This window comes from Melanerpes formicivorus, unplaced genomic scaffold (genome assembly GCF_026170545.1).
Source record: "Melanerpes formicivorus ecotype bairdi unplaced genomic scaffold, bMelFor1.0.p_v2 SCAF_23, whole genome shotgun sequence".
Taxonomy (NCBI): Eukaryota; Metazoa; Chordata; class Aves; order Piciformes; family Picidae; genus Melanerpes; species Melanerpes formicivorus.
Window position 1 is genome coordinate 7,955,342 of NW_027142375.1, and position 25,587 is coordinate 7,980,928.

Genomic DNA, 25,587 nt, shown 5'->3' on the forward strand with positions numbered 1-25,587 from the left:
CCAGCACCAGAACAAGGGGGGACAGTCTCAGGCTGCACAAGGGGAGGTATAGGCTGGATGTTAGGAAGAAGTTCTATACAGAGAGAGTGATTGCCCATTGGAATGGGCTGCCCAGGGAGGGGGTGGAGTCCCCATCATTGGAGGTGTTCAGGAGGAGACTTGATGGGGTGCTTGGTGTCATGGGTTAGTTGTTTAGGTAGGTTGGATTGGTTGATGGGTTGGCTGTGATGATCCTGAAGGTCTCTTCCAACCTGGTTTATTCTATTCTTTTGAGTGAACCATAAATATTCAATAAATTAGAGCCCACAAACCCATGCTTTGACTGCACTGTGAACTAGCTGCATGTTCCAATATTTTTTTCAGTCCATTTACTTTATAAGAATAAACCTTCATTAGAATAAACCAAACCAGGTTGGAAGAGACCTTCAAGATCATCGTGTCCAACCCATCAACCAATCCAACCCACCCAAACAGCTAACCCATGGCACCAAGCACCCCATCAAGTCTCCTTCTGAACACCTCCAATGACGGCGACTCCACCACCTCCCCGGGCAGCCCATTCCAATGGGCAATCACTCTCTCTGTGTAGAACTTCTTCCTAACATCCAACCTGAACCTCCCCTGGCGCAGCCTGAGACTGTGTCCTCTTGTTCTGGTACTGGGTGCCCAGGAGAAGAGACCATCATCAGCCTGTCTACAACCTCCCTTCAGGTAGTTGTAGAGAGTGATAAGGTCACCCCTGAGTCTCCTCTTCTTTACCTCTTTACCTCTTTGTATTTCTAAATGGAGGATATTCACTAGTACCTATTCAATTTCCAAGATGCTTACCAGCTTTCCTGAGATACAGGATCTCACATCAGACTTTTTTTCTCTCTCTTGGAAGGGGATGCAGAGGACCATTTCATGTTACAAGAGAGTTTTGAATTGCTGTAGTTGTTCTGGTCACCCTACTGAGGTTCTTTATTGTTAAACAGAGGAGAAACACCTTTCTTATATGAGCCTCAATTTTTATCTAACCACACATGATTTGTACATTTCTCCAGGAAGTATTTAAGAATGTGTCAGCAAGAGAAACCACTGTTTTTAAATCACTTGTGACCTTTGACTCTTGCAAGAGTTATAAACAGCAGTGCATGTTCTCATATTTGCAAGAAAGTAATGTTTGTGCCAGAATTTAAGCATGGAAATCCACAACAGAGTCCAGGCTGCCCAGAGATGCTACAATGGCAGGCAGCCAGTCAGTCTAAGGTGCAGGAGAAAAGGTCATTACTTTCAGTGTGCTCACCATGAAGAAACAAAGAGCAGAAATGTCCATGTAGAAGTCCATTCTAGCCAAACTACACTAAAACTCTCTGAAGAAGTATCTGAAGGGGGCCTACAAGAAGGCTGGGGAAGGACTTTTCAGGATCTCAGGTAGTGATAGGACTAGGGGGAATGGAATGAAGCTGGAGGTGGGGAGATTCAGGCTGGATGTGAGGAGGAAGTTCTTCACAATGAGAGTGGCGAAGCCCTGGAATGGGTTGTCCAGGGAGGTGGTTGGGGCACTGTCCCTGGAGGCATTTAAGACCAGGCTGGACGAGGCTCTGGGCAGCCTGATCTAGTGTGGGGTGTTCCTGCCCATGGCAGGGGGGTTGGAACTAGATGATCCTTGTGGTCCCTTCCAACCCTGACTGATACTATGATACTATGAAGATCACTGAAAAATCATGGAAGAAACCATCAAAAAGACACAAGAATAAATCACAATTTATCACAGGATCAAACAGATTGGAAGAGACCTCCAAGATCATCAAGTCTAACTGATCACCCAACCCTATCTAATCAAGTAGACCCTGGCACCAAGTGCCTTATCCAGTCTTTTCTTAAATACCTTCAGGGTCATCAACCCCACCACCTTCCTGGACAGCCCTTTCCAATGTAGCAGCAGTGGTGGAAAGCCCAGGGATTTCTGTCCCTGGTTTGATATGCTTCTCACAAGCGCCCTTGCTATCGCAGCGGTGCCAAACTGATCTATCACACCTCCAGAGCTGCAAAACATACACAGTCTTGCTAGAAGTTAAATCTTCTACACCCTCCCACGCTGATCACATTGCTCATATTTTGACTTAACTGCAAGGAGAGTCCAAATCAAAGCCATGGACGGTTTGCTGAGCACAAATCAAAATGTAGTGTTGTCCTTAGTCTTGTACCCTAAGCCATATTTTATCCTCCCCCAATATTAAATATTTGTTTGTGTAGAATAATTACTCTTTATCTCCCATTTATATAAATCTTATGCTGAACTTTAGGGGAGAAGGTTCTTTCCCTATCCTCTGTGATTTGTTAGAAGCAGTACTTTTAAATCACTCCTATCTATAAGGAGCTCCTTAGTTTATATGAACTGCAGACAGGTGAGAATACTGACTTTTAAGGATGGCTTGCTTTTAACTTCACCCTGGAATCTGGATTTACTAAGTTATACCCAGAATGCATCTGTAGTCTCTTAGCCCTTGAAAAAAAATCCTTAAATTTTAAGGAGTATGCTATTGAAGAAGATTACAATCTTTATGCTAACTTCATGCCTATCCAGCACACTACTACTACTGGAGCTGGTGTAGCTAACCACAGGACACCAAAGTTTCTCAACCCCTAACTTCCAGCACAAACAAACATGGAACAAGATAAAAGAGGTGAACAGAGTAACAAATGAAGGCATGTGGAAGGGTCTGGTGGGAGTCTTGGTGGACAAGTTAACCATGGTTCAGCAACATGGCCTTGTTGTCAAGAAGGTCAGTGGTATCTTGGGGTGCATTAAGAAGAGTTATCCTCCTCCTCTACTCTGCCCTAGAGAGGCTGCATCTGGAGTATTGTGCCCAGTTCTGGGCTCCATGGTTCAATAGAGACAAAGAACTACTGGAAACAGTCCAGAAGAAGGCTACAAGGGTGATCAGGAGACTGGAGCATCTCTCTTAGGAGGAAGAGCTGAGAGACCTGGGTCTTTTTAGCCTGGAGAAGAAAAGATTGAGAGGGCGTCTCATCAGTGCTTACCAATATCCAAGGGGCAGTTGTCAAGAGTATGGGGATACATTGTTTTCAGTGGTGCCCAGTGACAGGAAAAGGGAAACAGGCACAAACTTGGAATACAGAAAGTTACATGAGGAAGAATTATTCCATTGAGAGTGACAGAGCACTAGAACAGGCTTCCCAGAGATGTTTTGGAGGCTCCTTGTCAGGAGATGCATTCAAAACCTGTCTTTGGCATGATCCTATGCCTGTGCCACTCAATCTGGGCTTACTCATGTGAGGGAGAGGAGTGCTTAAGCAAGGGGGTCATATTTTGAAAACATTTATCTTCTGCCCAGGCCATAAATGACAGTCTAATTTGACAGAGAAGGGGAAAAAATGGGAATAGGAAATGTTCTGTGTACAAAATGGTTCCTTTCTTGCAAGACAATGAGAGTATAAATATTACAGTGAGGGTATCTTATACAGCAATAGAAAAACTTAGGAAGTTCCCCAACATAGATTTATTCCTCTCTTTGAAAGAAATATGGATTGAGAGGGACTCTGCAGGAGTCTTTTTTCTGACATATTTTGGATATGCACAAGTGAGTAATAAAGATAATCAATGCAGATAAAAGAAGTGGTATAATGTGAAATTAATATCAACTTCTATGTGGCATTCACTACTCCTAAGAAAACAATCCCCCCCTCTTTTCTCAATGTCTCATTCAGGCTTTTCCTGGTTTTTCAGTCATGGTATGCAGGCCATGCACAGCTTGGAGTCAGCCAGGAGCTCAAGCTGGGAGGGGCAAAGGTCAGGGCAGCTGACCTGAGCTGGCTCACTGGGGTTGCTGAGGATGGGATCTCATCCTCTTCCTCTGATTTCTCTCCTCCCCTGAAGGGGCATGCAAACTGATGACGTTCTGCTCCCTAGGACTGCTTTCCTGTTAGTTGTGAGTACTGTCCATTCACTGGGCCAAGTATAACTTTGTATACTTTATAGTGGCATTACTATTCATACTACTTTTGCTGTTTCATTGAATCCATTTTCATTTCAACCCATGGCTCTCCTCTCCTTTTCCCGATTCCCCTCCTTGGCTTCAGAGAGGTCATCAGGGGATACAACAACTGCTATGGTATAGATATGGGTATGAGCTAAGTGTAGACTGAGCTTCATACTCACATGTCAGTTTCACTACAGATAAATCTCTTACACTTTATTTTTCAGTTTAACCTCTTCCTGCTTATCTCAGACATGCAAGCCCTCTGGGTTCACCAAGTGGACACAGAGCAGGACAGACAAGTGTACCTTAACATTAAGAACCTTGGCCCCTGGTCTGACAGGATCCACACTGTTTAAGCATTAGCACACTTGCACAAATTTGCCCAAGGGAAACTAAGTGGTGCTGCAGCAGGACTAAGAAGCTGTACCACCATAATTTTTTGAGCAGAGAAAGGGAAAACCTAAGCCATATGTGTGCCAGCTATGTCATGCCACTAGTCCACAGGACCACAAAAAAAAAGACCTCTTATATTTACTATTATAGATGTGTCCTTAAAAATCATCTCTAAGTACTAAAGAAGAGATGGCTGACATCCAAATGAGAAAAGCCTGAAGCTTTTCATAGAGAAACAGGAACTCTGAGAGCCTGCCAACTGTGAAAGCAGCTGCTTTGTGTGCTACAGAACTTGATAACTTCTTGGCTGTCTAATAACTGAGCCTTCATTTGGGGCAGGGTGCAATAACTGTGTTTGTCCCTGACCTACCTGCCTCCATAGTGGCATGGCTGGAGTTAATATTAGTTTCAAATAGAACTAGAAAGCCCCCAAAGATGGTTATTTTTTGTTGGGATTAAAGCAGTCAAGCTGACAGACGTGTATTTTACCCTCAAAGGAAAAACCAAAAGCTGAGCTGAGGGCTGCTCAAGTTCCTCTTGGATTCACAGGTGAAAAGTGATGTTCTATCAGTGGCAAAAAAAGACCACAAGGAAAAGTCTAGCATGCCCTGATGAAAGAGGTTTTGGCAATGAAAGGCAATGATTCAAATGCAATAGCAGTAGTATGGACAAGATTGCCTGTGGTGATGCAGGGCATTTGCCCTCTGCCTATGTTTGACATTAATTCTGGCTGAATCGTGAAACTACTGTACTGCTAAGTTCTGTAGAAAACAGAGAGTCAGCTGAATACTGGCGGGAATATGTGAGGAGAAGGCAGTTATAAGGATGTGGGGAATAAAGTAGTCCAGCCAAGTGTTCTTACTGGAAGGAAGTTGAAGAAATGGCATTCCCCTAAAAGTCAGTAGTTTCATTCTTAATGCTGGGACTTCACAATGGCCAGAGGGACAGTAAAACTTTGAAACATTATGAAAACACATAGTGAAGAAACTTGTTTAAGAAAGGAGGAGCAAGCATTTGTGGTAGAGATTTAACACATCCAAGTGCCGGGTTCTGCACATCGGCCACAACAACCCCATGCAGAGCTACAGGCTGGGGTCAGAGTGGCTGAGAGCAGCCAGGCAGAGAGGGACCTGGGGGTGCTGGTTGATGGTAGGATGAACATGAGCCTGCAGTGTGCCCAGGTGGCCAGGAGGGCCAATGGCATCCTGGCCTGCATTAAGAACAGTGTGGCCAGCAGGAGCAGGGAGGTCATTCTGCCCCTGTACAGTGCACTGGTTAGGCCACACCTTGAGTACTGTGTCCAGTTCTGGGCCCCTCAGTTTAGGAAGGAGGTTGACTTGCTGGAACGAGTCCAGAGAAGAGCAACAAAGTTGGTGAGGGGTTTGGAACACAAGCCCTATGAGGAGAGGCTGAGGGAGCTGGGGTTGCTTAGCCTGGAGAAGAGGAGACTCAGAGGTGACCTTATTGCTCTCTACAACTACCTGAAGGGGGGTTGTAAACAGGCAGAGATTGGTCTTTTCTCCCAGGCAGCCAGTACCAGAACAAGAAGACACAGTCTCAGGCTGCGCCAGGGGAAGTTCAGGCTGGAGATCAGGAGGACGTTTTACACAGAGAGAGTGATTGCCCATTGGAATGGACTGCCCGGGGAGGTGGTGGAGTCGCCATCACTGGAGGTGTCCAGTAGGAGACTTGATGGGGTGCTTGGTTACATGGGTTAGTTGATTAGGTGGTGTTGGATGATAGGTTGGACGCGATGATCTTGAAGGTCTCTTCCAACCTGGTTTATTCTATTCTATTCTAGAGATCAGTAGCTCAGGAAGAAAACTGGCTGCACAGGGGCTGAGTACCAGATGAGTTCAGAAGAAAAGCCACATAATATGCATGCCTTTAGAATACATGGTCTTCTTTAAGAGCAATGAGGAAACAGAGATGAGCTAGTTGGAAATGTAGAGCTCGGAAAATGTGGAAGATGCAATGCTGTAAAGAGTGTGTTTACTGGGAAAAGCACTTTTAAGGGTATGTTTGTGGGGGGCATGTGGGCTGCAAGGCATTTAAGCATGGTGTTTCCATTTGTGGGAAAAAGTGAAAGGGTTGCCATGACCAAAAGAATAAAATCAGACGGAGCTCAAGAGACAGCAAGACTGACTGACCTTGCCTCATATCCATCCTTCTGAGAAATAGTTGCTTCCTCTAGCCTTTACTTTTCTAAGGCATTTTGGTAACGTGCAGAGGATTTAAAGAGTGATTACTACACAGAGGTGTGGGATAATGAAGAGCTTCTGTAGCTCCAGTAAATCACTGTAAGCCTTTGAAACTTCTCAGCTTATGGCACGCACTAGCACTGTGAGCACTTTTATCATCTACAATGTTTGTCCATCGGCTTTGTTTGACTAAGCAGCATTCTTCCTTTTTAATTTACTTCATCATTCATCAGGAAAGCTTTTGGAATCTTCAGGTCTCTCTCTCTCTCTATATATTCTTCACTGTAAACAGAACTGCAGGGTATAAGATGATGGGTGAGCCCAAGGCAACTGTGACTCAATGTCCAATGTTAATTTTTTTTCTTTACACCACCACTTCACTGAGCTTTAACGACCTGAAACTGTCTATATTATCCCTTTTGTTCTCTTTCACATTTTATTAGTCTTTTAGTCTTCAAATCTAGGAAAAGGAAGAGGTGATAGGTCACCCAGCACTAACTAAAAGTCCATACAGATACTTGCCAGTGTGTTAACTCATGAAATTTATGTCTCCTTCAGCACTATAATGTCTCTGCTTTGCTTCCCTGCAACATGAATAGATATCTCCTATTCTTGCCTCCAAAAGTGCTAATTTGCACAGTGGGAGACTGGTGAAATGGTTGCAAGGTAAAAGGCATTTGAAAGCTGGCTTTCAAAAAGCCCCCAGAAACACCAACAAAAACAAAATTGTTGGAGGCATAAAGAAAACTCAAAGGGAAAGAAAAGGGGAAAACCCAAAATGTAGAGAGACATTAGATGTCATATTTCTTTCCTGCCCTTTCTTACAAAAATGTCCACAAATGCAATAGCCATGAAAGAGAGACAATGAGCACTGACTAGAAATAGATATACAGAAGGTAAGCACCACTGTTGCTATGTCACTGAAGTCTGGAAAAGTGAGAGCAACGCAGAGTATGCTACACTAGATCGTGCACAAGTTACCACTGGCCTTTAAGTCACAGAATAAATTTGTGGAGGGATAGAAGTGATGGCAACAAAATTAGAGATGAAAGGGAACATCAGCAAAACAAAAGCAAGACAGGAAAACGTGAGAAGAAACTCCAATGAGAAAGTGGCGTATTATCACAGAATCACCAAGGTTGGAAGAGACCTCAAAGATCAAGTCCAACCTGTCACCACAGACCTCAAGTGTAAGAACTTGAAAAAGAAAAATCCTATAACCAAATTGGAATGGTCTTTATATCAGAGGTGATTAAACAATTCAGATTAAACAGTCCAGGAGGGGAAAAAAAGCCTGCACAGAAGAATGCTGTGGAATAATCTGATATGGGAAGGCTCTTCTCATCCCTAGTAAAACAGATCAGTTTAATACATAAAATATGGGGTACATATTCCTTTCAAAGCATTCTCTTTCCAAAGGGTGAATGGCTTTCAGGCTTCTCATTTTCTTATCAGCTCTATACACGTTACAGATGATGTGTAAAAACTGACGCTTGCAGAAAGCGCAAATACCTTAAGATGCCATTCCAAAAGCAGAGTTACCAGCTCCTGCTTTCCAGCCTTCAGGGGAGAACTACAGTGTTCCCCAACAAATATTTGCCCCCAAAATGCCGTTTAAAAGACAAACTTGTTGCAATTGTGGAGGTATATTAATGCCTATTGCTAAACAGATTCTGACCTGAAAATAATTAATAATAATAATAGTAATAATAATAATAATAATAATAATAAACAACCAGGTTGGAAGAGACCTTCAAGATCATCATGTCCAACCCATCGACCAATCCAACCCACCTAAACAACTAAACCATGGCACCAAGCACCCCATCAAGTCTCCTCCTGAGCACCTCCAATGATGGGGACTCCACCACCTCCCCAGGCAGCCCATTCCAATGGGCAATCACTCTCTCTGTGTAGAACTTCTTCCTAACATCCAACCTAAACCTCCCCTAGTACAGCCTGAGACTGTGTCCTCTTGTTCTGGTACTGGCTGCCTGGGAGAAGAGAGCAACATCCTCCTGTCTACAACTTGACTTCAGGTAGTTGTAGAGAGTGATAAGGTCACCCCTGAGTCTCCTCCTCTCCAGGCTAAGCAACCCCAGCTCCCTCAGTCTCTCCTCATAGGGCTTGTGTCCCAATAGCTACATGGGTGGTTTTATCTCCCCATTTTTAAATGGCACAGTGAAAGTAGAAAGAATTAACATTTACTGTGAAATTTCAATTATTTGTGCAAACATTTAAGACTTGACCACACCTACAGAATTATGCTAGGTATAATTAGGACACATATCTACATTTGCACCAACCACACCACTAACATCTCATCAGCACCTTACTTCTCTCTGAAATGCATCGTTCTATTCAAAACATAAGACCATAAAACTAAGGCACAGAGCAGATGTATGACTTACCAATAAACGGGCAGGAAATCAATAGCCAGATCAGGAGTAAAACTTGGCATATATCCAGCCTCTACATAGAGAAGGCTACAACATGGTTAACATTAGAGAGAGAGGCCAATTACAGGCTCACAGGGTGTTAGGGTTTGGAAGGGACCTCTGGAGATCATCGAGTCCAACCCCTCTGCCAGAGCAGGACCATAGAATCTAGCACAGGTCACACAGGAACACATCCAGATGGGTCTTGAAAGTCTCCAGAGAAGGAGACTCCACAGCCCCTCTGGGGAGCCTGTTCCAGTGCTCTGTGACCCTTACAGTAAAGAAGTTTTTCCTCATGTTGAGGTGGAACCTCCTGTGCTGTAGTTTACATCCATTACCCCTTGTCCTCTCACAGGGCACAAGTGAGAAGAGACTGTACCTTCCTTCCTGACACCCAGCCCTCAGATACTTAGAAATATTTACTAGATCCCCTCTCAGCCTTCTCTTCTCCAGACTAAACGGCCCTTTTCCTCATAGGGCAGTGCTCCAGTCCCTTCATCATCCTTGTAGCCTTTCCTTGGACTCTCTCCAGCAGATCCTTGTCCCTCTTGAACTGGGGAGCCCAGAACCGGATGCAATATTCCAGGTGGGGCCTCACCAGGGCAGGGTAGAGGGGGAGGAGAACCTCCTTGGATCTGCTGGACACACTCCTCTGAATGCACCCCAGGACACCATTGACCTTCTTAGTCACCAGGGCACATTGCTGTCCCGTGGATAACTTGCTGTCAACCAGGACACCCAAGTCCCTCTCCATGGGGCTGCTCTTTAGCAGATCACCTCCTAACCCATACTGGTGCAGTTCATTATTCCTTCTCAGGTGCAGGACTCTGCACTTATCCTTGTTGAAATTTAGTGTCATGTGTCAGCTCTTAAGCCTTTGAAGAAAGGTATGCCAACATATGCTGGATTATGAGCTAACTGAAATATGTTGTTCTTTCGACCAGCTGAGCACTGCCTCTTGCTCTGAAATAAGTCTTACTTTTAACTGGAGCCACACTCTACTCAAGAAGAACTTCCAGCAGCTTTCTCTGGTATCCATCAGGCCCAGGGCTCGCATTTCTGTTTTAACTCCTGCAACTCTGCCCTCCACATATTGATTGCTAAAGAGATCCGGAACCTTTCCTGCAAAAAGACAAAGGGATAGTGTTACACAACACACCCTGAGAAATAATCTTCTACACAGTATTTAGCACAACGGGGGTTTTAGGTGCATAACTAGATCTGTGCAACTATGATAGATCAAGTAACAGAACAGTTTTCTCATGTTCCCCACACCTTTTCACTTAAAAAGAACAATTCTTTGTTTGAAAGAAAAGATTGTTTTTAGAAGAGAAAAGTATTTGCCCTGAAGGAATGCTACTCATAGAATCATAGAACTGTTAGGGTTGGAAGGAACCTCAAGGATCATCTAGTTCCAAGCCCCCTGCCGTGGGCAGGGACACCTCACACTAGATCAGGCTGCTCAGAGCCACATCCACCCTGGCCATAAAGACCTCTAGGGATGGGGCTTCTAGCACCTCCCTGGGCAACCTGTTCCAGCGTCTCATCACCCTCATGGTGAAAAACTTCTTCCTAACATCCAATCTGAATCTACCCATTTCTATTTTTGTTCCATTCCCCCTAGTCCTATCATTACCTGACACCCAAAGAAGTTCCTCCACAGCTTTCTTGTAGGCCCCCTTCAGATACTGGAAGGCCACAAGAAGGTCTCCTCAGAGCCTTCTCTTCTCCAGACTGAACAGCCCCAACTCTCTCAGTCTGTCCTCACAGGAGAGGTGCTCCAGCTCTCTGATCATCCTCATGGCCTTTCTCAGGACATGTTCCAGCATGTCCATATCGTTCTTGTAATGGGGACTCCAGAACTGGATGCAGTACTCCAGGTGGGGTCTCACCAGAGCTGAGTAGAGGGGGAGAATCACCTGCCTTGACCTGCTGGCTATGCTTCTCTTGATGCAGCCCAGGATGTGATTGACTTTTTTGGCTGCAAGTGCACACTGGTGGCTCATGGTGAGCTTCTCATCCACCAGCACCCCCAAGTCCTTTTCTTCAGAGCTACTCTCAAGTCAGTCCCCACCCAGCTTATATCAGTGCTTGGAATTGCCCTGACTCAGACGCAGGACCTTGCACTTGGTCTTGTTGAACCTCATGAGGTTGGCTTGTGCCCACCTCTCCAGCCTGTCAATGTCCCTCTAGATGGCCTCCTTCTCTCCAGCATGTCTGCTGCACCACACAGCTTGGTGTCATCAGCAAACTTGCTGAGGGTGCACTCAATGCCACTGTCCATGGCACCCACAAAGATGTTGAACAAGACAGGTCCCAGGACTGATCCCCGAGGGACTCCACTAGTTACTGGCCTCCATGTGGACATGGACCCATTGATAGCCACCCTTTGGGTGTGGCCATCAAGCCAGTTCCCATAAATTGTGTATCCCTCAGGATAATGGATTTGCTTATTTTTTTTACAGGCTGTTAGAAAATTATTTTCCAATCTGGCTGCAAAAATTAAATTATAATTAAAAAAACCCCACCCAAACCAACAACTTCAAGATGCTGTCCAACTATACAGTATGCCCATGGCAGGGGGATTGGAACTAGATAATCCTTGAGGTCCCTTCCAACCCTAACAATTCTATGTTTCCGTGGCATTATTGCCATTTTTCTTGCACATTCAGACTCCAATATCTCTAACTTTGAGAACATGGGGGAAATACTTGTACAGCTACAAAGACATTGCATAAAGTCAATGAAATTATGTGAAAATAAGTATGGCATTAAGTCAAGGAGATTCCCATTTAATGCACTTATGGATGACAAGGCTCAGCAACTTATCTCTTGAATGGGCAATGCTTTCTTAAACAAGTTAAACTCAGCGCCCAAGTTGGATAGGTTGATTTGTCTTCTCTAAAAGCTCCCTCTGCAAATACCTGAAAGGAATAATCTCTTTAAAGTTCAATGAAACCACAGATCATTTGTCATTGGAAAAGATCTTTCAAGAACTGTGTTGGTCTAATCACCTGATGCTAACAAGTCATTAATCAGCACAAGGAAGTGTTCATCTGGAACCTGGGCATCTGTCAGCAAAAACACTGTGGGCATGTTCTTGGCACCAGTTTTGATATACAAACTGGCAAGATCTACCTGTAAGGAAAGGAGGCAATCACTCATATTCTGTTAAAACATCCATACAGAACAAGTGTGTAACACATGTTAGTGGATGGCAACGCATTGCTGACTTCTCCTTGCTTTTTTTTCCCCAGTTTATTTGCATACTGCTAATTTGCTGCAGAGCATCCAAAGCAGTTTGTCTGTGCTTTCCATATCAAACACTGGCATTTGGACATGGCCTAGTGGTAAAGATCCAAATGGACTACTAATCAAGGAAATCCCTCCTTGAATATACTAACTAAAAGGGATAATGAAGCCACAGCCATGAAAGTCCCCATCAAGAACAGTCATAACCATACCAGTAGCAACTGGGAATTAATATTGAAGAGTCAGATCCATTTTAACATCTTTTATTTTTATAAGACTTTGGGGTCAGTTTGGTTTATGGTTATTTGGTTGGGTATTTTTTTTGTTTGTTTGGTTGTTTAGTTGTTTATTTTTTCCCCTGTGACTTCATTTAGGAGAGTGTCACCATTTAAGGTTTTCAGGGCAAAAATCCCACAGGCCAGAATTTAGATTATCCCCCCCTCAGGGAAAAGTGAGGGGTAAACAAAAGGACTTTCACTGAGTTGGAAGTCAAGAAAGTAATTTCAACAAATAATAAAAGGGATTTAGGGAAAAGGGATTTAGAGAGAGATTGAGAGGAGGAATATATACAGACATACACAAAACAATCTGGGATGTCAATGGACAACGCGTGGGAGTGAGCCTGACCACGTGGTAGTCGCTACCTGCCAGCAAACAGCTACCCACCAGGCAGGAAGGCAAAAGAAAATAGACTAGACTAGACTAGACTAGACTAGAATAGACCAGACCAGACCAGATCAGACCAGGTTGGAAGAGACCTTCAAGATCATAGCATCCAACCCATCATCCAACACCACCTAATCAACTAAACCATGCAACCAAGCACCCCATCAAGTCTCCTCCTAAACACCTCCAATGATGGTGACTCCACCACCTCCCCGGGCAGCCCATTCCAGTGGGCAATCACTCCCTCTATGAAGAATTTCTTCCTAACATCTGGTCTAAACCTCCCCTGGTGCAGCTTGAGACTGTGTCCTCTTGTTCTGGTGCTGGTTGCCTGGGAGAAGAGACCACATTCCTGCCCCCTCCCATCTACAACCTTCCTTCAGATAGTTGTAGAGAGTAATAAGAAGAGAGAGAGCTTGCTGGAACTTCCTGCCCCCTTAAATAGAAGATAGGCAGGAAAGGGGAGGGAATAACATGACCTCATGACTCCCACTGGGGCTGGGTTCCACCTGTTAAACCTTAAACCACAACAGAGAGCCTTTAATGAAAAAACCCAAACTCAACGACTGAGTAGTTCACTGGTGCATTGTTACTTTTGTTGTCACACATGGGTGGCCTAGAGAGATACATGGCATGGGACCATTGGGCTAGCAGTGGCATGAACATGCTTTTCTTGGCATGGAGTCCCAGAAAAAAAATGCAGCCCACATCAGCTGCATCAAGTGTAATCATATTTGAAATACAGAACAAAGTCAGTGCTGTCTGATATGACTGAGATGCCACACAATCTGGGAGAAGGCAAATCCCAAAGACTTAGAACTGTTTCCCCACTTGGAAACTGCATGGGGGAAATGACCACTTGAGCCCACATCTTACACTGCACCTTATTTTCCCATGGAAGGAGTACACAAGAAGTTAGACAGCATGAAAGAAGCTGAAGAATGTGCAGCACTTTTCCAAAACAGAACCACATGTACCTCCAAAAACTGATGCCTGAAACTGCACATTCTGTGGTGGTTTGTCTAGCAGAAGGGCTTTTTGGGGACCACCATCCACAAAGTTTGCTCATAGTCAGCTTGTTATTTATTTGTACATGAGATTCTTAAAGGTCTTTCTCATCCACAATGAGTCTGTGGTTCAGAAGCATTGTTTGTTGTCAGCATGGAGTGAAAAGGAGGGAAGCATCCATGGCTTCACTGTTTGCTCACATAGATAGGGCTCAGCCTTGCAAGCTCCTGAAGCCTGTAAACCTGACAGAGCATCACACTCAACTGTATTTCTTATCCAGTTTGATTAACTGATTCACATGCAAGAAGGATAACATCTTGCTGTGTTTCACCCACACGGTGGATTTTATTCCACTGAATGTGACATGGGAAAACGTGCAACAAATGGCTAACTTTAAATACCAAAACTCTAGCCCCATCTTTGTAATGTGTGAAGTAGCTGCCTCAGAAGTGGAGAAACTACCAAAACTCTGTGAAGCATATAATCAGACTCTAAAATATGTTTCTGATCACTCTTTTTTTTTCAGAGCTACAGAGGTAGAGCTGAAAATCACAATGCCCACAAGGGGTTTTCCTGCAAATTGTTTCACCTGTGATTTTATCAAAGAGTAAAACAACACAACCTTGAAGTAGTGAACTCAACAGACTCAAATGATATCTATTAGTTTACCCTCAGGTTCTGGAGCTTGTAGTCTTTCTTCAGTGTGATTTGGAAAATCTCCAGGGAGCAGATGTATGCTGCCAGCATCAACAAGCTTTGTTTACCACTATCAACTACTCCAATCAGAAGTGCATAACTCCTGGGGCCTTCCAGGATATAACCATTCAGCTACATGATGAAAAAGACAAAAACCAACCAATAACATAACAGAGACTTAAACAAGCTTGTTAGCCAACTTAGAGACACTGCATTGGACCCTTTGCTTGATTTTTCTTCTGTGTATCAATTGGGGGGTGGGGAAGGCAGAGCAAAAAGCAAACCCCTCATCCTCTTTTAGTCATGTGTCACTGAAAAAAAAAATCACCCCTGACTCTCTTAAATAAAAGGGTAATGTGTCTAATCTGGATGCATCTCATAAAGAAGCAGAAATCTGTTCAACCAAAACATTACTGGAAGCCAATTCACTTTGACCTTGCTGTAGAACTTTGTCAGCCTTATTAGCGATTTGACAATGGGTGCATAAAAATCTCCAAAACACAAAAGATGCAGGGGGAAAAAAAAGGTAATCCAGAGGATTTGATTTCACATAGAATTTCCTGCTTAATTGTAAGGATAAAACACCCTGCCACTTTGTTTACCAAACTGGGATACTACTCTCGGTCACCAGACTTCAGAAAGAAGATAATGGCTTACCAACACATTCAAGCAAATTTAATGATACCTGAGAAGGCTTCTGCCTGCAATTCTGATGATTATCCCATCAAGCTCTAAATCAATAGAACAGAATCTACAGTCCCTAGGAAAGATCCATACGATTATCTTTGTAACTTGAGATCTTTTTTAATCCTCTTGGAGATAAACTTGTACAATAGAGACCCTTGTCAAGAGTGCCCTCTCTTACGTAGCTCCTGCCTGAATATGTGCAAAGTGAAAAATGATGACACTGAAATCCTAGTCCAACTCAATGAGAAGAAAAGCTTTCATGTTAAATGATTTGACATGGCAAATAATAGAAACTGCTTTAACAAAACTAAAAGCTCTGCCAGCAGGGGCCTCTGTCTGTTTCTGGAAATCATTGATATTATACACGACCAGAACAACTATGTATAGAATTACATAGAATAAACCTTCAAGATCATCGCGTCCAATTCATCAACCAATTCAACCCACCTAAACAACTAAACCATGGCACCAAGCACCCCATTAAGTCTCCTTCTGAACACCTCCAATAATGGGGACTCCACCACCTCCCCAGGCAGCCCATGCCAATGGGCACTCTCTCTGTATAGAACTTCTTCCTAACATCCAAGCTAAACCTCCCCTGGTGCAGCCTGAGACTGTGTCCTCTTGTTCTGGTACTGGCTGCCTGGGAGAAGAGACCAACCTCTGCCTGTCTACAACCTCCCTTCAGGTAGTTGTAGAGAGTAATAAGGTCCCCCCTGAGTCTCCTCTTCTCCAGGCTAAGCAACCCCAGCTCCCTCAGCCTTTCCTCATAGGGCTTGTGTTCCAAACCCCTCACCAACTTTGTTGCCCTTCTCTGGACTCATTCCAGCAAATGGAATAAAGATTACAAACAATGACAAGGAGTAGCAGTGAAGTCTGTGCCTCAGTTATTCACCAAAATCTTCACTTCATCTTCTGAAAACTTGCTGGTTTTCTGTCATGCAGGAAGACAAAGCAGATGTGTGGTTCATCAGAAACAGAACTGAAATGTTGGGCCATTGTGGATATTACGATGGTGACCAACAGGAGTAAAACAAATGAGATTAAGTGGAAATGAGAACACATGTGGGGAAAAAAGAAAAAAGGAAAAAGAAAGCATATGGATAAATCAAAGAAATCTGATGACACTGGTTTAGATATTAAAAAGTACAAAGCCAGGCAACAAAACAATGTCAAGTCTGCCATACAGTAGCATCATTTAGTATATGCTTAAGGTAACACTTTGTTTTAAATTAATCTAATTTCAAAGGCATTTTTCCTTTCTTGAAAACAAAATATTACCCTTAAAAAAAATATTTTTCTCATAAGAGCCTGTTACATCATTAACTAATTAAAAGATAAGGCAGACTACAGTATTATAGATTAGCTTTCCAGCCTCAGAGAATAAGTGTTAAGTTCTGTGCAGAGTAAAAGAGGGTGAACCTTTGTTTAAACAAACAAAACAGAGGGTGGCTTTAATACTGAGCCACAATCTACTACTGCCACAATACAGTATATTTAGCAGGACTGTTGAAGCATGGTGCCCTTGCAGAAGTCTTTCATTAAGTGTTATGAGTCTGCACTGCCACAACCTCTGAACATGAAAAGCAACAACTTCATGCCAACATTGGTAGCATCACAATTACTCCCTTTATAGGTATTCACTGAATCATGTAATCCTAGTATGGTTTGGGTTCAAAGGAACCTTTAGGATCATCTAGTTATTTAGAATAAACCTTTATTTAGAATAAACCAAACCAGGTTGGAAGAGACCTTCAAGATCATCGCGTCCAACCCATCAACCAATCCAACCCACCTAATCAACTAACCCATGGCACCAAGCACCCCATCAAGTCTCCTCCTGAACACCTCCAATGACGGCAACTCCACCACCTCCCTGGGCAGCCCATTCCAATGGGCAATCACTCTTTCTGTATAGAACTTCTTCCTAATATCCAACCTGAACCTCCCCTGGCACAGCCTGAGACTGTGTCCTCTTGTTCTGGTACTGGCTGCCTGGGAGAAGAGACCATCATTCGCCTGTCTACAACCTCCCTTCAGGTAGTTGTAGAGAGTGATAAGGTCACCCCTGAGTCTCCTCTTCTCCAGGCTGAGCAACCCCAGCTCAGTTCCAACCCCCTTGCCATGGGCAGAGACACTTTGCACTAGACTAAGTTGATCAAGGCCCTGTCCACCCTAGCACATTGAATATTTCTAGGGAAGAGGCATCCACAACTTCCCTGGCCACCTCTCCACCTCACTGTAAGGAATTTCCTCCTACTATCTAGTCTAAATCTACCCTCTTCCAGCTTAAAGCCATTCCCCCCTTGTCCTGTCATTACAAGCCCTTGTAAAAAGTCCTTTCTCGCATTCCACTTCCATATGCTGCATGGCACACTCAGATAAGACTGTGTTCATAGAAACAGGCATTTCATTGTAGCTTTCTAGGAACCCCTCAAGTATATTCTTCAGTGGTTCTCACGCTTTCACTCACTGCCTTGTAGCAGGGCTCTGCTCTGATGATTTGCAGAATAGCAATAGATGAGTGGAGACTGCAGCAACACTCGGTCTTCCACAGTCTACCACCCAGAGAGAAAAATCATAGTTAAAAAAAGCCTCAAACACAGCAGATGAAAAGGATTCTCATAAGAGAAAAAGCCAACCCATTAGTGTAGTGACTGATGCACCCTAGTATGGGCTCAAAGCATTTGCACCAGCCATCCAAACAGGCTCCAAACTACTAGTGGAGCTGTCTGTATTGTTAATCATTCTGTCTAAACTGCTTACAATTCAGAAGCATTAATTTCTTTGTGATAAGAAGTCACTCCTCAATCTAGATTTAAACACTCCCAAATACTTTAATTTTTGCCATTTGGGTGTCCTCATTCTTATCCTCATTCTACCTATTTTTACTTATTTTCCTTTTTTTTTCTTTTCTTTTTTTTTTTCTTTCCTGGCAAATAGAAATTAGAAAGAAATGGGGAAAAAAAAAAAGGACTAATAAACAATGCTAACATTTTCCAGTTACCATTTTTAGTCAAATAAAATCAAATACTCCCCCCCTCAACACTTTTCCCTTTCCTGCTCTAAATGTCACAAAACCTATTTTCTGTTTTAAAAGTAAAATGTACAAGCATTTAATATGCTCATTTCTGTTCATGTTTCTGCTGCAAAATCAGTGTACTTTTAGGTGAAGAATATTTGAAGGGCAAGTAGAAACAGCGTTGTGGTCCTCACTAGTTAACTCTGTTTTGGTATTGGCACCAAGACACATTAATTCCATAGGAAACCATATATATAATAGTACTATGTAATATGTGACATTGTTTTGCCTTCTTTGTCTCATGTCTGCTACAATGAACAATACTGAGAGGGTCTATATTTCATTATGTGTGACAGGTTAAGGAAACAGGAGTCATGTGTAATCAAACTGCATTGAGGGAATCAAGGCATAGGAGCACACTCGTATCCTGGCTTCTTATATTTGCAGCGCTTCAATTCTGAAAACCATATGGGCGTGTTGTCCCTCTTTCCTGTGCAGCAGAAAGAACAAAATGAAACCCATGTATTTTTTAATCACAGAATTGTCACTTTTGGAAGGGACCCCAAGGATCATCTAGTTCCAACCCCCCTGCCATGAGCAGGGACACCCTCCACTAGATCAGGTTGCCCAGAGCCACATCCAGCCTGACCTCAGAAAGATCCAGGGATGAGGCTTCCACCACCTCCCTGGGCAGCCTGTTCCAGTGTCTCACCACCCTTATGGTGAAGAACTTCTTCCTTATGTCTAATTTTAATCTACCTTCCTCTCACCTGGATCCATTCCCCTTAGTCCCATGTCTTGCAGCTTCCAGTGTCTTAAGTCTTTAAGAGTTGAATTCTGATAACATACTTTTATTTGGATAACCAACAGTGCTCACAGTTCAAGGACTACATGCTGTTGCTCTTTAGTGACATGCTCTGAAGCCCAAAAAGAAACTGCCATTTAAAATGCTCTGAAAAAATAACTTAACTCAATTTTTTTAATATATATGCATATATACACAACACATACAGACACAAACTTAATACTCAGGTTTAACTAGTCAGGAAGAGAAAACTAATACAGAAGGAACAACTAACAAAGGAAAATGGAAGCATAATTTTCTTGTGGTTGGAAGCACAGAATCAGACAACAGAAAACCATAACCACAACTTGTTTCCACACATCCAGTGAAGGACATGAAGAGTCATGCCCACAGACCAGTTGCTACCTCTCCATTCTAGGGAAGGCTCAAGTGTGTGCTTTAAGTTATTAATAGCACTGGAATAGAGATATAGTCCTCCATCAGTCAAATATTACAGTCAGAATAAGCACCTGTGAATCTTCTCAAAAGAGATGCTTCCTTCATTCTCCCTTTTCACTTACTCTGGCACCTCATTTTCCCCACTAAGGAATATGCTTACACTGGGGGTTAAGGGTAAAAAAAATAGTGTGCTACTGCTACTTACAGTTCAGTAAATAGGATCTTTCACTACCCAACTTTTACTTGTTGGCTTTAGGCAAAATACTTTCAAGCTACCAATGTACCTCATAATACTTGTGCATGGTGTCTAGCATAATTGTATAAAATTAATTAATTACTTTGTCTTCCACTAGTTTATCCCCACAGACACATGTCAATTCATGAAGCCACAGATCATTGAAGATCATCTGGTTGCTGCAAAGACTTGGGAATGCCCTAAAGATAACAGAGTTTTGTTTACTTCTTTGTTTACTTAAAATTCTGTCATCTGGCATCAAAATAAATCACTCAATACTCTGATGATGACAAAGAGGCTTTGGTTTTTTTTCTGTTTCAATGAAGCTGTCTCCAAACAAGTGCACACAACTGCCACAGATAAGAGCAGACAAAATTAACAGATCTCAAACAAACCCAATCCAACCAAAACATGCAAAAAAACCAACCACAAACCCCAAACCGTCCAAACAAAAGCACCAACAAAAAAGGAAAACAAACAAACAAACAAAACTCCAAAGAACCATCAAAGATCATTTTAGAGTATGAGGTGGCATGCTTAAAATATCGTAGTATTATAGATTCAGTCAGGGTTTGAAGGGACCACAAGGATCATCTAGTTCCAAGCCCCCTGCCATGGGCAGGGACACCCCACACTAGATCAGGCTGCCCAGAGCCTCATCCAGCCTGCTCTTAAACACCTCCAGGGACGGTGCCCCAACCACCTCCCTGGACAACCCATTCCAGGGCTTCACCACTCTCATGGTGAAAAACTTCCTCCTCATGTCCAGTCTGAATCTCCCCACCTCCAGCTTCATTCCATTCCCCCTAGTCCTATCACTACCTGAGATCCTGAGAAGTCCTTCCCCAGCCTTCCTGTAGGCCCCCTTCAGGTACTGGAAGGCCACAATTAGGTCACCTCGGAGCCTTCTCTTCTGCAGACTGAACAGCCCCAACTCCTTCAGTCTGTCTTCACAGGAGAGGTGCTCCAGCCCTCTGATCATCCTCGTGGCCCTTCTCTGGACATGTTCCAGCACCTCCATATCCCTCTCAATCCTTTTTGTTTTGCAGCACCATCCAACAGACACTGCTTTGTGCTCGAGGTGAATTAAAAGGAGGACACTCAATAAAGCAAGGCTTTTGACAGCTGGCAATTTGAGTTCTGATTCCCCAAACGTGAAGAGAGAGTCTTGTTTTTTTTTCAGAAGTTAGTGTGCAACTGAACTAGGCCAAGCTGGGACCACCTTTCAAAACAAAAAACAACACTGTAAAAAGGAAAACTCATAAATAATGCAGCCATTCCCTGCCTAAATCAATAAATCCCCAGAACTTCACAGTATAGTGCACTCTCTTTCTTTCCATGAATTTGCAACAAGATTTGCTCTGTTTTAGAATCCTCAGATGCTTGTGTTTAAAATTCCTGGTGGGCATGGTCAACTTTTTTCCTAATTGTTGGTTGTTTTTTTTTTTAATGGAGATTGAAAAAATTTGGTTTGTCTTTGTTTCAAAACAAACAGCTGAAAGGAACTGAAAAGAAAGAAGCATCAACAGTTTTCCTCAGTAGGGACTTTCAAGATCTGAAGTTTGAAACCTTTGTGAGAAACCAGAAATATTCCTGGCTTAAAGTACCATACAGTTCTGGGAAGAAAACAGAAAGGCATTAAGACACTAGCTTTGCATGTTACTGAATGAGACCAAACTGATTTCTCCAAGCTGCAGATGTGCCAGGTTTGAGTAGTCACTTCCTTTTCACTCTTTTATGCCTTGCTCCTTAACAAGGTGCAGGAGTTACAGTATCACAGTATCACAGTATCGCTTAGGTTGGAAAGGACCTCGAGGATCATCGAGTCCAACCTATCAACACAGACCTCATGTCTAGACCATGGCACCAAGTGCCACGTCCAATCTCCCCTTGAACGCCTCCAGGGTCGATGACTCAACCACCTCCCTGGGCAACCCGTTCCAATGCCGAATGACTCGCTCAGTGAAGAACTTCCTCCTCACCTCGAGTCTAAACCTCCCCTGGCGCAGCTTGAGACTGTGTCCCCTTGTTCTGGTGCTGGTTGCCTGGGAGAAGAGGCCAACCCCTTCCTGGCTACAACCACCTTTCAGGTAGTTGTAGAGGGCAATGAGGTCACTCCTGAGCCTCCTCTTCTCCAGGCTAAACAATCCCAGCTCCCTCAGCCTCTCCTCATACGGTTTGTGTTCAAGGCCTCTCCCCAGCCTTGTTGCCCTTCTCTGGACACGTTCAAGTGTTTCGATGTCTTTTTTAAACTGAGGGGCCCAGAACTGGACACAGTACTCAAGGTGCGGCCTTGATGACTTGGTGACTCACACGGAAAATAGAAAACAGGAGAAATATTTTGGAGGCTACAACCAACTCAAAGGTGTATGAAAATGTGAAGCTTTGAGCCACAGCCAAATTTTGCAGCATGATTATGAGTTCTTCTAAACTGTAATTCCAGAACAGTTAGTGAATGAGAGCTGTCAGGTCATGTTTGCTTTTTGTACAGGCATTTGTACATTCCAGGGAGAATATTTTTGTCATGTTGTTTCTGTTTGATGCATTGGCTTTTTTGCTGCTTTCCCTATGAACAATTACTTTGGAGGCATTGGTTCATTATTTATGGATTGTGTGATATAAAAAAAAAAGTCAAAGGTCTTTAAAATATGTTCAGTTTGGATCAAATTAATTTTCTTGCCATCTATCACAGTATCACAGTGTCACAGTATCACTAAGGTGGGAAGAGACCTCAAAGATCATTGACTCCAACCTGTCACCACAGACCTCATGACTAGACCATGGCTTGGCAGCTAGGATTCCTTCTTTCACACTTACAACAGGAGAGTTGTGTACAGCAAAAGTCCTTCTTCACCATACCTAAAGGTATGGCTTGAACTTCCCACTTTCATTCATTCTTCCTACCTGTACAGACTGCAGTGTTTGGAGTCACAGCCCCATTTCTCCTCGCAAAAAGTTGTAATAAGAAGTTAGAACAACAACAGAAAACCAAATAAACCAAGCCAAACAAGCAAATGATAAGCTCCAAACAAACCCCAAGAACAAAAAATCCAGACAAAACACCAACAGAAACCCAGGTCTGAGATATCAGTTTTGTTATGAGAGATACCAAGGTAATAGCTAAGTGCAGTTTTCTTCTCCTGATAGGAATGTAATTGAATATTTTGATTTCTAGTACTCTTTTTGTCAATACCAACGTTTTCTCCATGTTTGTAATCTTTCATACATAAAAGAAAAAGTGTACATCTTAAGGAAAGTGGTTATTTCACTCCCCCATCTTAGTTTTTTCCTTTTCCTTTTCCTTTTTCCCTTTCCCTTTCCCTTTCCCTTTCCCTTTCCCTTTCCCTTTCCCTTTCCCTTTTCCCTTTTCCCTTTTCCCTTTCCCTTTCCCTTTCCCTTTCCCTTTCCCTTTCCCTTTCCCTTTCCCTTTCCCTTTCCCTTTCCCTTTCCCTTTCCCTTTCCCTTTCCCTTTCCCTTTTCTTCTTTTCCTTTTCCTCTTCTCCTTTTCCTCTTTTCCCTTTCCTCTTTTCCCTTTCCTCTTTTCCCTTTCCTCTTTTCCCTTTCTCTTTTCCCTTTCTTTTTCTTTTTCTTTTTTCTTTATCTGCAAACAACTTCCTTGTCAAGTAAGAAATTGTATTCTTAACTCATACTTTCTAAGGCACGACTCTTTGCAAGGTTGACAGAGAGGCTCTGCTTAGCCAAACTTACATTTTCAGGGACTTTTCTGGCACCATTCTGTTCTCTTGGGTTCTTTGATCTGAATGAGCAAAAAGAAGTTGGCTTCTGGTAAAGGAAATACATGAGGCTTGCCACCTTATCTGTTTCTTACAGCTGTATTAATTGTTTTTATTTTAAACTAAAAATGGTTTCTACTTTACTGCTCAGCCTGATTTCTGTCTTAACTAGCAGGGGATTGTTGGCTTTAGGTTGATTAAAAGCACACTGTTAAAATTTGTCTTCTTTTCAGACTTTCTTTTTTTGTGAAAGAGATATAGATCTAAATATTCTGGCTGAATATTCAGAGATAAAGCACAACACTTTTTCTCTCTTCTATTGTGTTTCTTTATCAGACTTGCTAGACATCCTTTCAAAAGGAACACAGCCAAAACAGGTAAATCTCCTTCAAAATTAATTTACTTCATTTTATCTACAATAAAATTCCCAAGTTTTCCAGTGTGTGAGGAGATAATACCATAGAGTTGCACCTTTGTTTCTTAATGGTAATTTGCTTTACAAATAGGAACACATTGTGCAAGGAAGGTAGCAAATGTATTCCTTACAGCTAGGATAAGTACAAGGTGGTCAGTAAGGAGAAATGAAACCATCCTTCTGAGGAGAAATATTCCAAATCTCTCTTGCTGGAAATCTAGCCACGTGTAATTTGCATTGATTTGGACTTTTGGACTGCACAATTGATGGAATTAGAAATTGAAAAGGTCAAAGAAACCACCAAATCTATTCTTCTAGCATGGATTGATCAAATTTAAGGCATGCTATGTATAGCGATGATAAGTAAGACTGGAAGATATATGGTGTCTGTTAGGCTACTACTGACCAAGCTGCTGACCATTGTACCAGGAATGTTTTTGTGGCTATCATTTCGTTTTCCTACCTTGAACAATAATCTGCTAGGTTGTGTGACCCTTTGAAACCAATTTATATAAAAGCACAGGCACTTTGATGTATTTCAGAAGCTTGATACTATGTTATCGACATGCCAGATGATACTCTTGGCCTCCCTGACCATCCAGCCATGGCCATTAATTCTCTGAGTGTTAACGTTATTGGTGTGTCTCAAGTAAAGCCTTTTCACACACAATGTGACATGCAACAGAAGAACTGATACTTCCCAGGAGGATGATGGGTATGTGAGATCTGAAGACCAAGCCTTTGCAAACACGATGAGTCTCATCACTCTTTTACATAACTCTCACTGACTCATGTAATTCACTCTCTGCTCTGCACCATATATATGAGCACCAAAACAAATCTTCTGTTGAACTTACCAGGCGTAGAGCATGCTGCATGTAGACAGTGATCTTCAGGCTCCACGGTCTTCAAGAGGTGTGCAGTTACTCAGGGCATTAGACCTGAAATAACAATTTGTGAAATAAGCACTAGTGATAATTAATAACCATTTCAAGACTTCTCAGTTTTGCAATTACTAACAATTTCAAGACTTCTCAGTCTTATATTGAGTTATCTTTGACCTTCAGATTCTTCTGAAGGCTGACACAGTATAATTAACCCCAGCTTTTCCCACAAAAGCCTTCTGTGTGGAGACTGTGCCACAGACAGCTAGCATGGCCTTGTCCATCTGCACCACCAGGGAAATCAGAAGCACTCTTCTTATTTGTTCTGCTGCCATACATGCTCTAATACTATGGGAAAAGGGGGTTTTAAGATATTTTTTCTTTAACTGTCTAAAACTTGAGCATGAAATGGGGACTAACATCCTGGGCATTCGGTGCATCTTAGTACCTCGACCCATCCTGGTAAGTGAGTGCTGTAAGCAAAGAGAGTAAGAAACACAGTTGTAAGACTAGTACAAGGACTTTGTGTTAGCCAGCGAGTTGCTTACAAATGTGTTTTGCTGAACCACAAAATCTTACTGTGCATATCAAATATTAACATGATACTCACGCCCTTTAATACAGACACACATTAAAGTAGCAAGATTTGCACAAATCGAAGGTAAATGGTTCCTTATGTCTGGTAATTTTGGGTGCAGGTGGTTCATCTTCTTAAAGTTGTTGGCAA

General features: G+C 42.8%; 1 long non-coding RNA gene across 2 annotated transcripts in view; it reads right to left on the bottom strand.

Moving 5' to 3' along the window:
- LOC137448194 (uncharacterized) overlaps nt 1–24,918 on the bottom strand; it is a 73,697-nt gene extending 48,779 nt beyond the window's left edge. For both annotated transcript variants that reach the window (XR_010988998.1, XR_010988997.1), the window contains exons 1-2: nt 24,834–24,918; nt 9,998–10,140 (exon numbers count right to left, since the gene is read on the bottom strand). This is a non-coding gene — a long non-coding RNA (uncharacterized lncRNA). The remainder of the gene's footprint in view (nt 1–9,997; nt 10,141–24,833) is intronic.
- Nucleotides 24,919–25,587: the final 669 nt, after the last annotated feature.